A 14,056-nucleotide genomic window follows, 5' to 3' on the forward strand; every position below is an offset into this window, starting at 1 on the left:
GGGCCCCTCCCCACATTTACAGCTATTCGTTCTAGCATCTTCTTGTGCCCTCCTCACATGGCACTTAGTTCCCTTTCCGCCCCCGGTCCGACACACTTGTTTCTCGTTCATGACCACAGCTGAGGTGCCATTGGCCCTTAACCTCAACCACAGTTACCAGCAGATTGGACGGAAGTGAATGTGTGTTAGTGTGCGAATGCGATCAGGGTGTTCCTGCAAAAGAGAGGCTTTAGTTAAACGTCCCTGAATTTAAAAAAGGGTAAAAAAAAGAAGCTTTGGACAGGTTTCTTTTCTTATAAATTCTTCACAATAAATACTATTTTGATTACACATATACACACACACACACACACACTAGCCTGTATGCAGACGAACATGACGTATGTGTTTATTTACATATAGGGCGGAAAGGTGAGATCCGAACGCAAGTGGGCACCCAGGACGCATTTGGAGACACATTCTCCTGTCAGCTGTAAACACACATACAGTACCTCAAACTGTCCACTTGTGATCAAATCACTCAGATCAGAGTTTAATACCAGGTGAACACAGCCTAATAGTTGGTGCTTCAAGCAGGAAGGGGTTCGGTGCCTTGCTCATGGTTACCTTTGCAGTGTCGCCTTGCGGGTCCCAAGCCAAGTCCCACAGACTGAACTACTGCCGCCCGCATTAAGCACTTTTTAGCACATCCAAACTTTATAGTACATGTCATATAGCGAGGGTGTTTTAGTAAATGTATGGTCCGATTGGAGAACAAATTGGAAATACAGTCAACCCTTTATACAATAATAAAAATGATCAATTGAAAAAGATAAATGTACCTCAAGTTCCACTTACCATCTTTTTTTTTTTTAGACGTTTTAACCTTGTTGCTGTTAAACAGTTTGAGTTAAGATTGTATGATTGTTTTTGCCAAGCTAGGGCTGGGCGATATGGCCTGAAAAAAAAAAAAATCAATTTGCAGATGACAAAGAAATTGTTCAAAACAAGTTTGAGAGTGTTAAAAGAGTGTTTTCCCTACCATTGTTTTTTTGGGGGGATGACTAAATTATATAATTATGCTAATATATTCAACAACAACAGAACGGATGCGTGAGATAAAGCTGTTTTCACACATACAGGTCATTCACTTCTCATTCCTCGCTAAAAGTTCAAATCATTTTAAGTTTATCGCGCAACCTTGCCCCTATTTTCACCTGTTGCTGAGTAACGTACGTTAACATCCCATGGTCTCTTGAATGTAGCACACCTGTAACAAGCTCCTTCGTAGTAACTAGCGGTAAAAACAAAAGTGGAAGAGGAGCTCCGTGCTACAGAACAACATTTTTAGCTGTTTAAGCTGCTACAGACCTCCGTCACAGCTCGGTTGTATCAGCGGCATTTAGTAGATGTGTTGAGCAGCAACAGAGTTCCTCAACACCGCCTCTGGTGCCCCGCATGGTGCTCCATCAGGTCAGCGGTAGTTCGTGGTTCAGTTATCCGAGAATAGGTGACTCTCAGCCGGGGACAGAGCACCGCGAGCTGCCGGTCATTTCGGTGGAGATTACGGTTAAGTAAGTAATGAAACGACTAGTTAAGAACATAACTAATGTTAGTCCCTGTCGCTGCCATGTTGTTTGGGTATCTCTATGGCAAACGCGTTAGGCGCAGGGGGAGGGCAGAGCCCGTTCGGATCTACCAAAGCACAGAGGGGAACAAATCAACGTTAACTACACATTCGAGTTAATCGATAAAATAGATTTATCGCCAAGCCCTAAGCTACAGTTTTTGTCCTCAAGTATGAACTGCCTGGAGCGCCAGGTGGTTACAGCGTATGCCATATGACAACAACGTCCTTGGTTCGATTCCAGCCTTCAGTCGCTCTCCTGCATTTCTACATCGTTTTCTGTCGAATAAAGGCAAAAATGCCACCCTAGCTCTTCTCAGTACAGGGTTCTTCCAAAATCACAGGCGCCAAAACTTCCTAGACTTCCAGCAGCCAACTTCCCTCTCGCTAAGCTGAATTTTTTGCCTGGACCTGAACGCTCCGCTGTGAAGCTAGCGCTTATCAGATCTAATTTTTACTGTTCAGAGTCAGGCTCCTGCTGTCTGGGTCCAGGTCTGGAGCTCTTAGCCTCCACCAGAGCTCTGACTGCAGGTCGAAGGTGGCAGCGAAGAGGATCTAGGTCTGGTCTCGGAGAGCTGTGCTGCCTTCTGATATAAAGGCATCAGTATTCAGTTTAGAAATAATCTTTATTTGAAGCTCTGCATCAAACTAAACTTTTTCCCTGTGATTTGGTACAAAAGCAAAACTCTCAGCACCATGCACGTCAGCGTGTCAACACATTTATGCTTTAGTTCAGCCTCCAGAGAGGATCATATGTAGAGCTGCAATGATTAATCGATTAATCGATTAGTTGTCAACTTTTAAATTAATCAGCAACTATTTTGATAATCGATTAGTCAGTTTCAGTAATTCTTATAAGACGAAAGTAAAAAAAATTTGATTCCAGCTTCTTAACTGTGAATATTGTTCTAGTTTCTTCTAGGGATGCACCAAATCCAGGATTCGGACGAATATTGGTCTTTTTGACGGGGTTCGGTTTCTGCCGAACCTTAGAATTTTTTTCCACTGAACGCTACGCTTGCACTAAACGTGCTACGCTGGTCGACATAATAATAATAATAATTTACGTAGGTGGAGCGTTCAATGCAGTAGGCTGTGAGAAAGGGAAAATGGAACTTGTGAGCAGAAAAAGTGTACTTTCAGTCAAAAGAAGGCCATTCAAGTCCAGCTACATGTTCAATCTGCAATGCTGATTTGTCTGGTGGTGGCGAGGACCCTAAACAATACACAACACGGCCGCTGTTAAAACATTTGTGTGTGAAACATTCGAAAGAATACGAGTTGTGCACGAAGGAATCTACAGACAGCAGCCAGAATGCAGCAACTTCAGGTACGGAGTAGGATTTGGTATTCGGCCGAACCCCAAAAATCTGGATTCGGTGCATCCCATCTTTGAGTTGTGGACAAAACAAGACATTTGAGGACGTCATGTTGGGCCTTTGGGAAACATTTTTCACCACTTTCTGACATTTTATAGAACAAACAACTAATTGATTAATAGAGAAAATATTCAACAGATTAATCGACTATGAAAATAATCGTTAGTTGCAGTCCTAATCATATGTACAAGACAATGCTTTATTCTTTGACTTGTATCCCTGAAGACGTTCAATAAGATGGCTATGAAACCACACGTGGCCTTTATGTCAAAGAGGATGTGTATTTGTGCAACCACCAACAAACACAACAACTCTTATCAGTGGGAACCAACTGTAGCAGCGATCACACGCTGAGTTGCGGTAGCTCGCTGATAGACAGACATGATGAAGACTTCTGCTTTGTGGATGACTATTCACTTCAAAGCCATAGTCTTCCTCTTTTCATCTTGCCTCTCCATCTGTTATGAGAGGCCTGATGTAAATCCTTTTCACTGACTCTCATCTGACTCTTGAGACTTTGTACCCCAGCCCCACTTTCACCCCCAACCTCTTCAGATCCCCCTTAACCCTCTGCCCCCACCCTTTAAAAATATACTGTGCAAAGGGCATTATAGTGCTGTAATAATAGAATTACTGCCTGTATTCACATTGCACATTGCACAACTAAATTTGCTGTGCATCTCTTGAGAAGCTACATGACCATTTCATACATGCTTGCATGCTTACACACCACATACCATATGAGAACCTGTCTATGGCTGCAACTAGCGATTATTTTTATTGTACATTAATCCGTCCATTATTTTCTCGATTAATGGATTTAGTCTATAAAATGTCAGAAAATGGTAACAAATGTGTATCAGTGTTTCCTAAAAGCCCAAGACGACGTCCTCAAATGTCTTGTTTTGTCCACAACTCAAAGATATTCAGTTTACTGTCACAGAGGAGAGAAGACACTAGAACACATTCACATTTAAGAAGCTGACATCAGAGAATTATTTATATATTGTTTTATAAAAAATGAATGAATCAATTAAATGGATTATCAAAATAGTTGCTGCAGCAGTGAGACAAAACACTCTCGGCTGTAGAAGTTGTAATAACAGGGTTTTTCCTTCATAGAGGAATTTTTGGCGCCCCCCCAAAGAGGTTTTAGCTAGCCCCAAAGGACCAACAGTGCTAAAATGATAAGAATTGAGAGGAAATAAATGGCAATCAAATCCTCTCCGAATGGGTTTAATAGCAATTTACCAAACAACCGTTGATCAATCACAACATAAACTTGAATATGAGCGCTAATCTCAGTTTTACCATCAAGAGTCAGCCTGTACCGGACTCTCCCGGTGATTTTAACGGTATTTTTATATTAATATAATATTTTTGAGCAGTATTGGTAATTGGGGGTTACATTGACTAGTGCATAATAGGCATTTTTTTTCATCAATCTTTTGGAAATAACAGGCAAATGCATAGATTTCTGTCAAATAGGGTAACACAGGGTGCCTGTGTTATGGTTGTGTAAGTCCAGTATACTTGTGGCCCCAAAATGCTGGACCCCACAAGTTTAAAGGGCTGTTTGAGGGTTAAGACTTGGTTGTAGGATTAGGGTTAGAATTAGGTCATGGTTAGGGTGAGGATAAGGGTTAAGGTTAGGCATTTAGTTGTGATGGTTAAGGTTAGGGTAAGGGGCTAGGGAATGCATTATGTTTTTGATGGGTCCCCAGATAGTGCCACAAACCTGTGCGTGTGTGTGCATGTGCGTGTGCGTGTGCGCGTGCGCGTGCGTGTGCGTGTGGTGTGTGTGTGTGTGTGTGTACTCTACACCTTTATCTCGGTGTTCCTGTTTCTTGTGATTCTTGTTTTTTGACTTCCACTACGTTTTGGACTACTTTTGCCTGTTTTGTTCAGGACTCCTTTTGTTTGTATGGGTTTTATGGTATTAAATCCTCAAGCTCACCACTACCTGCTGTCTCTGCATTTGGGTCCGACACTCTCTGAATCCCCTACCAGCCTGGATAGCTCAGTTGGTCCCACTCTCTCCCCCTTTTCATGTCTTCAGCTGTCCTGTCGAATAAAGGCCTAAAAATGCCCAAAAAATAATCTTAAAAAAAATATAGGGTAACACAGAGTCGTGCGTAGCCACCCCCCAACGGCAAATTCTGAGTTAGGAGAAACCCTAAATAACATGGTTTATTTGTATACACCATCTGGTTGGTATGGTCCTGTTACTATTTTGGCCACGTCTGCCATCGCAAGAAACGCTGACTCATTTTTGACACCTCACAAAGCAGATAACGAACTCTTGACGTCACACGCCATAAACTGTGTTTCCTTGTCTACATGACAACACACAAACAGATCTAAAAGTGTTGCAGCCAGCATTTCTTGGCCTTTTAGGGGCTTTCATGCATCGAGCAGTCCTTGCTGCGTCTGCTGCCTAGTGAAAATGGTGTTCTGTATTTTAAACGGGGTGGAAGCAGGAAGCAGCTCTGGGGGTTACCGGCCTCATCCGATCCTGCTAACAACCTCTAAATTACCTCAAAGGATTTGCATTTATATATTAAATATGATGAGTTTATTTAAGCTTTTCTTAATTTAGGGGTGGCACTAGCTCAGTTTGTAGGGACTTGGATTGGGAACCTGAGGATTGCTGGTTCAAGTCCCCATACAGACCAAAAATGGTGGTGGACTGGTAGCTAGAGAGGTGCCAGTTCACCTCCTGGGCACTGCCAATGTGCTCTTGAGCAAGGCACAGAACCCCCAACTGCTCGGGGTGCCTTTCCATGAACAGCTCCCCCCCCTCTGACATTTCTCTGTTTAGTGCATGTATAGGTACTGAGCATGTGTGTGTAATTCAGGCCTGTGTGTAATGAAAACATTGTGAAAATCATTGAAATTAATAAAGTATACAGTATTATTACATTATTATTATTATTATTTATCTAATACAGTTTTGTTACCCAGAATTGAAGGAATGTTAGGGCCTTTTTATAAAAGTGTCTAAATTCAACTCTGTTGGTTAGGGCTTCCCTCTGAAAGGCGAATATTAAAATATCAGTTGGTGAATCCTCAGTTGTGAGATTCTGAAAGTTGATCAGTTTTTGGTAGTCAGAGTAAGCGCTGCTTGCTTTCACGCTGCTGGTAAAGTCATTCCACTACGCCAAGTCGTCCCGCCCGCGAGTGAGTCCGAGTGAGACGGACGCCGCTGCCAGAGAAGGAGTGGCCTTGCTCCTTCCTCCGACATAAACTAATCTTTAATTCTTCATTCTGACTTGCATTATGAAGATTTAAGCATAAAGGGCAACAGGAACAACAGTCACCCTTACAGCACAAGTTTTAAATGGGAGAACCTTTTTTTTAGAGTGACTTCGACTTGATAATGTTAGCGATAAACATTAAAAAACAATTAAAGGGGAACTTTGAGAATGATTCATTCGTATTTCTGTCACGTCTCAAATTTCAGATGAACAGTGATGAGATGTACCAGAGAAAAGTCCAACATGTTCAACTGTCACCATAGCATTGGGTGGTGTTCAGGGAGTCATTTGGATTCATGTGATCATGTAATGTTCTCTACTGGTTGATGAAAGGATTACAAAAAAAGAAGGGAAATTACCTCTCTGTTACTGCCTGACACAGACATCACACATCAGTTAGAAACGTCCCCTACAGGAGGGGAGTGTTTACTTGAAGTATCTCTCGTTGCCATCTCTATCTCCACAGCTCTGTGGAGTAAGGTCTGGCTACACCACAGATGCATTCTGGGATAGGAGAAAAATACCTCTGGGTTGTTTGCATTTCTTTAAACCAAATGTGTCAAACTCCAATCCAGTCCCTTGCAGATTTTGAACCGGCCTGCATTTCAATTCAGGTTCACAAAACATTTTTAAATTTTTCGTCCCTTCTTTGACTGATGTTTTTGTCATTATTATTATTATTTGTTATTGATGCCTTTTTCCGGTGTTTCTTGCGCTTTTTAAAATGTCTTTCCAACTTTTTCTGACGTTTTTGTCGCTGTTTCCCATGTTTTGTCACTTTTTCTGAGGTTCTGTTGCTTTTTTAGACAATTTTGTCGCCTTTTTCTACCTTTTTTGATGCTTTTTTCAACGTTTTTGTCACTTTTTTCTATGATGTATAAGGAACTTTTTTGCTGAATTTTTGGGGGCTTTATGCGACCCAAACTGTAAGAAATAAAGCCAAATGAAACATATACAATAATATAATATTTATTTTGGGTGGGCGGCCTCTAGCTCACCCAGTAAGAGCGTTCGCCCCATGTTGGCTATGTTCTGCATTGGCGTGGGTTCAAATCTGACCTGCTGCCCTTTGCTGCATGTCATCCCCCTTTCATGCCTATCCACTGTCTCTGTTTAATAAATGGAAAAGCCCCAAAAAATAATAATATTTTACTTTTTTTCTTAAATAAAAGCATGTCAATAAACTATACATGTCTGGCCCTCAATATGATTCTCATTTTCCTGTCTGGCCCTTAGAGAAGTTCAGTTTGAATCACAATCGTCTTTGGCGGCGCTAAGCTCCGAATGCAGCGACAATGTAAAATACTTTAGGGAAGGATCTTGTTTTTGTTTTGAACATTTGCAGCCCGCAAAAGAAAACGACGTATATAATATTAGCACTTACCAGTGTATCGCTGTGTCTTTGTCCTTGCAATCAATTACATTTTTGAATGAGCTATGTGTCTTCTTACCTAATGCATTTGGTTTGGTTCCATACACAGGTCCAATTAGATCACTCACCACTATCATTACAGTGTATTGTATGGTGTATTATAGTATCTCCTCCCTTTAAATGTGAGCTCATAAGCTATGAAGTAGTACTGTTAGTAAAGTATGTTACATTACATTTTATCAGATAACAGTATTGTTAAGCAGGAGTTCCCAAATAACCCAGAGACAGACCAGAGTGGATGCTGAGCTAAGCTTTAATCAGAAAGAGCAGAACATCAGAGGATTCAGTTTGCTTTACACAAGTATTGAGTACAATGACATGATTCATGTAAATACTGAGGTTGATACACATTAAACATCCACATTTAACATGATTAGTATTTGATAAACAACATTTTTACTCTTTGACTTTTTGAAATAGGGTAGAATATGTTTAGTTTTATTCTCAGAGTTACAGTAACTGTTTAGGTTGAATGGAGTCAGCCTACTTTTTCACCAAATCTCAGTTCAAAATCTCAAATCTTTTTCAATTTTGTTTATATTGGCAATAATTATAATACACTTAAACATTTAATTGTCTGGCTGTTTAAACTCCGCAGCAGTCTACCATATTTCAGTTAGTTTAGTTTTTTATTTGGATAGGACAGAAAATTCCTCCTAACCTAAAACCACTGAGAGTCATTGAAGGACATGATTCTTATTAATTATAACAGTAGTTATCTCAGGACACTTTACAGATAGACTAAGTCTAGACCACACTCTGATTTAAAGAGACTCAACCATTAAGAGCAGGCATTTGGTAATTCACAACAGTTAAATGGAAGAACCCCAAAATCAGTCCGTGTTAAGGTAAACAATCACTTAAAACCTTGTGTGCAGGAAAATGCTGGTTAATGATTGGACCAAAGCAAACTTCTGACATGTGTTTGTGTCCCCAGCGTGTCACTTTATTAAGCTTGTACTGTAGTTTAAAGGAGAAAGCGCATCGCTAGGCATAAATCAATCAATTTCTTTAAATGTAATTTCAGTAGGATCCAGTTGTGTTTGTGTTTGTTTCCCATCATTTTGGCCTAAAACAGTAGAGCCCAGAACTCCTCTACTCCATGGCAACTCTACCACAGCCCCTGTTGGGTTTTACACATTTATGTCTGTATGAATTCTTTTTTAACACAACGTTCATCAACAGGTTCTGGAGCTCCATTGCTGAAGCACTTGATGCATTGGAATGGACCTGAATGGTCTGATGCTTGAGCGTTGTATGAGTAGTCACAACGGAATATGTTGTAATGTAATGTAGTTCCTCCAAGTTGCTTAAGGACGTCTCTAATTTCATCGTCAGACAATTCATTCTTTTGATCTATGTATATTGTGGAAAACACAAAAACATGTTCTGCCCATTGGCCTTTTGGAAACTTCTCATTAATCAATTTCAAGATATTATCGTCATGTTCTGGGTTTGTACACTTGTGGCCACATGGAGAAAGGTAAGAATAGAAGACCAGACTTTTACCCTCACTACTAGCAGCTAAAGGTTGTATGTTGGCCAGTACTCGTGCCTCTGCATGCTCATGCTTTAGAGGCCTTGCTGTAACCACATTGGTACTTGTGTACACTTCCTTTTTTTTCAAATCATCAGCTTTGAAGAGGTCCTGAAGCCTGTTCAGGTCCTGGTTCTCTAGGATGTTTACAGCCAAACTGAAGTGTTTTATATGTCCGCTATTGGTTTTTGTTGAGTACCTGTCAGAGAAAACCGACACAAAGTGTTACCTTATGCCAGGTAAGTACAGATCCAAAGTTTGATGCATGGAGATGGATACATATTCATAGTAGAAGAATAAATAATTAGATGGATTAATGGATGAGGTTGATTTTAGTGATATAGAACCATGAATAGCAATCTCTCCATCACTCAACCAGCCAAGGAGATGTAGAACCAAAGATAGTGGAGACTTCACTAAAAGGTCAGCAGACTAGATAAAACAACATTTAGGGCCCTGTTTTAACGATCTAAGAGCACGGGGTGAAGCGCCTGGCCTAGGTGCGTTTAGGGCGTGTCCAAATCCACTTTTGCAAGTTTGACGACGGAAAAAAGGGTCTGTGTCCCTGTAAGACCAGACCATGGGCGCAAAGATGGGCGCAGGTGCATTTGCTATTTAAACGACGTGGCTGCTGGACAGGAAATTGACAGCTGCATCGGTTTTATGGTGTGTTTTTTTTGTCTTGTAATCGCGACTAGTAGCTCAAGTGTGACGTCACATCCGTGTAGAAAAACGAATAACCGCGGGGTTGTTGCGTTCTTTTTGTCACACAACACTACGAGTCGGAGAAAAGCTGGATTTTTGTAAAATTTTTAGTAACGTTATTATTATTATATGTTATTGACATATTACACAAATATATTTCACAGTTTGATACATGAAAATTACGTTTTGATTAACGTTAACGTTAGGCTACTGCTCTGCTTTCTGCTCAACACTCGGCTTAAAGCCATTGTTGTCATATAGCTACCAAGTGTCTCTAGCCAATTTCAGCTGCACAAGCTACAAAATAACTAATCAGGCGGTATTTATCTCCTAATAAGACTGTAGAGACATGCCTATAGGTAGCAGTACACAGCGCTATGTTTAACTCCTAATAAGACTGTAGAGACATGCCTATAGGTAGCAGTATACAGCGCTATGTTTAACTCCTAATAAGACTGTAGAGACATGCCTATAGGTAGCAGTATACAGCGCTATGTTTAACTCCTAATAAGACTGTAGAGACATGCCTATAGGTAGCAGTATACAGCGCTATGTTTAACTCCTAATAAGACTGTAGTGACATGCCTATAGGTAGCAGTATACAGCGTTATGTTTAACTTCTAATAAGACTGTAGAGACATGCCTATAGGTAGCAGTATACAGCGCTATGTTTAACTCCTAATAAGACTGTAGAGACATGCCTATAGGTAGCAGTATACAGCGCTATGTTTAACTCCTAATGAGACTGTAGAGACATGCCTATAGGTAGCAGTATACAGCGCTATGTTTAACTCCTAATAAGACTGTAGTGACATGCCTATAGGTAGCAGTATACAGCGCTATGTTTAACTCCTAATGAGACTGTAGAGACATGCCTATAGGTAGCAGTATACAGCGCTATGTTTAACTCCTAATAAGACTGTAGTGACATGCCTATAGGTAGCAGTATACAGCGTTATGTTTAACTCCTAATAAGACTGTAGTGACATGCCTATAGGTAGCAGTATACAGCGTTATGTTTAACTCCTAATAAGACTGTAGAGACATGCCTATAGGTAGCAGTATACAGCGCTATGTTTAACTCCTAATAAGACTGTAGTGACATGCCTATAGGTAGCAGTATACAGCGTTATGTTTAACTTCTAATAAGACTGTAGAGACATGCCTATAGGTAGCAGTATACAGTGCTATGTGTACGACTTCTTCATTTGGTTACAACAAAGACAAAAGTGCTTAAAATTGTAGAAAACCACAATGTTTACTACGTGTGATGCACGACATAGCCATCTTTTGGTCCTCTGAGTTCAGACGACTTGACGAGTCATATATATACGACCTCTGGGGCATTCTTTTTGTAACTTCCGGTTCGTAACTCCGGAAAACGACTCATAGATCGACTTCGGTGGACAAAAAGAACGCACCATTAAACTAGCAAAGACACTTGCGTCGGGCTTTGCGCTGCACTGGTTGCAAGAAAGGACCCTCAGAGTCTACAGCAGCAGAGACACTCAACTCACTTTGCCCGGGGGCCATCTTTGCTAAATGACAGGAGGCCAGGGGCCAGTTAATAAACAAACAATAATACTATTCCTCAAATAAAAATAATAAAAATTAAAAGGCCCGTCTTTCTTTGAAATTCTTTATTTTCAAATGAACTGACTTATTAAGTATATACATGGCATAAGGATTGATTGATGAGTTATTGCATTTAAAGGCTGCATTGTAGTTTATAACATTAATTATAGCTGGAACCTCTTCCATAATGCAATCACTTAAATGTTGAAATGATTCATAAACATAAACTGCCCCTCCCAGGGAACATAGATTTCAATATCTGAGTTAATGTTATTACCATTAAAACAGATTTCAGTCTTCATCTGTTGTTGTTGATTGAAATCTTGTGGTGCCTTATGGTCTCATCAACTTTATTCATCAATAACTCTTTTTTTAAACAATACTGAACTCTTCTGTACTTCCAACAAGTAGCAAAAAATTTGACTCACGTGTCCCGGATGTATTTTACAATTTTTTCAAGCTTATTCTGATCCATAGCCTTAGTGTTTCCAACAGACAGGCTGAAGACCAGCACCACAGCCATCCAACACAGGCCAGCCATCTGCACAAAGATCAACTTATTAATAGTTATGAACATGAAAGTGAAAGGTTTTCCTACTGTACATGACCACTTCTTTATGCACCCTTTAATAAAAGTCAAACTTGACTTTATAGCACATGCTATGAAATAAGAATGTTAACTTTGAAATAAACATGTCGAAATGAAGTCACTGAAATGCTTTTAAAACACTGGTTTTATGCAGGTAAGACTTTAACTCTTAAACCATATTTAGCCATTTAAAAAAAAAAAAAACCTTGCTGTCTGAGAAGCATTTTGGTCAGAGTGAATGATAACACCCAAACCTGCCTGCCTGTTAACATGCTATGATAACCTACTTCACTTCTATCTGAAAATTAATTAACAATTATGAAACAAAAGAAAAGCCACAGTTCAACAGAGAGCAGTCATCTAGAGTATCTAGAGTTACATACATACACAATGCAATAAATATATATTTTCGTAAACCTTCACATTTCTGCCAGTGTATGTTCAGCTTACTCATAAGTTTTCTGAGAGAAGAACATTGCTCACCTTCAGTATTGTTGCTCACAGTGTTTGTCAGTCTAAAAAACTACAACAGAAAAGACACAAAAAGAGATAGCTTTATTCCCATCTTGTGGAAGTTACAGTAATGATCTTTTTAGTAAATCCTATTGACATAAAAACTGCTAACATATAAATACTTAAACCTACATTGTGTAATCTGAGTAGATTCTTAGCAAAAAACCCTTTCTTCTTTCACAAATATGTCCTCAGTCATGTGTAAATACTTCCACCAACTAATCAAAGTATTCTCATAAGCGTAAAATCTGCCATTTAGAATCGATCACAATACATAGGAGCGACTTGCTCGAATGACGGCCGCCATGTAGCACCTCCATCTTTAAAATACATTAGCCAAAGAGGGACACACCTCCGCCTTTCGCCCTCTTACACTCAGTGGCACCGTGACGAAAGAGAGGGGGAGATTACTCGCCAGGGAAGCGATAAAAAAAATAAAATAAAAAACGCGACAAGACCAAAGTTAAAGTTATGGTTCGGAGTAATTTACCCTAGGGTCCTTTGCACCATGATCTCTTGAGATTTTATTCAAACAGGTGAAAACCTGCAATGGTATATAAAAACACACCTGAAGGACATACCAAAGGTAAAATGTAGACATACAATATCATCAGTACATTTTAATTATAAGTGTTCAATAGTTTCATATAAAATAAGTGAATAAAAAGAGTAAAATGATGTCAAAGAGGATATGTATTTGTGCAACAGGCAACAAACACACACTCTATCAGTGGGAACCAACTGTAGCAGTGATCCCACGCTGAGCTGATTGAGGTCATCAAGAGATGAAGACTTCTGCTTTGTGGATGTGTGTGTGTGTGTGTGTGTTTGTGTATGTGTGTGTGTGGTTTGTGCATCTGTACTGTCATCAACTTGTGTGTGCGTGTGTGTGTGTTGTGTGTGTGTGTGTGTGTGCGTGTGTCTGTGTGTGTGTGTGCGTGCATCTGTACTCCTATCATCAGCTTGTATGTGCGTGCATGCGTGCGTGCGTGCGTGCGTGCGTGCGTGCGCGTGCGTGCGTGCGGGCGGCGTTCGTGCGTTTATCTGTACTCCTGTCATCAGCTTGTGTGAATTTAACTTTGGAAATGATTAGCTAAATGTTGTGTGTAAAAGTGGCTACCTGCGGCCCTTTTCTGCATGTCATTCCCCCTCTCTCTCCCCTTTCATGTCTTCAGCTGTCTTTATTAAGTAGGATCCAGTTGTATTTGGGTTCCCATCAGTTGGACCTGAATCACTGTGGTCCCCAGACCTCCTCTACTCCATGGCAACTCTACCACAGCCCCTGTTGTGGTTTAGACACATTCATGTCTAGTTATTAACACACTCATCTGAAAGTGTTCCATTGTTGTAGCACTCGATGCATGAGCCTGAGCCTGCAGAGAGTTCCGCTGCTGTGGAAGACGTCCTGCCTTGTCCCGGTCCCCAAGAAGTTGACTCCATCTGCCCTCAAGGACTACCGCCCA

At 40.4% G+C, this 14,056-nt stretch overlaps 1 long non-coding RNA gene across 1 annotated transcript; it reads right to left on the reverse strand.

The window, feature by feature from the left end:
- Positions 1-7,909: 7,909 nt before the first annotated feature.
- On the reverse strand, positions 7,910-12,608 carry LOC120564702. The gene is made up of 3 exons (XR_005640135.1): positions 12,564-12,608; positions 11,920-12,032; positions 7,910-9,410 (listed from the first exon to the last, which is right to left on the reverse strand). It is a non-coding gene; the product is annotated as an uncharacterized LOC120564702 (long non-coding RNA).
- Between the last annotated feature and the right edge of the window lie 1,448 nt (positions 12,609-14,056).

The sequence above is a fragment of the Perca fluviatilis genome, chromosome 1 (genome assembly GCF_010015445.1).
Source record: "Perca fluviatilis chromosome 1, GENO_Pfluv_1.0, whole genome shotgun sequence".
Lineage (NCBI taxonomy): Eukaryota > Metazoa > Chordata > Actinopteri > Perciformes > Percidae > Perca > Perca fluviatilis.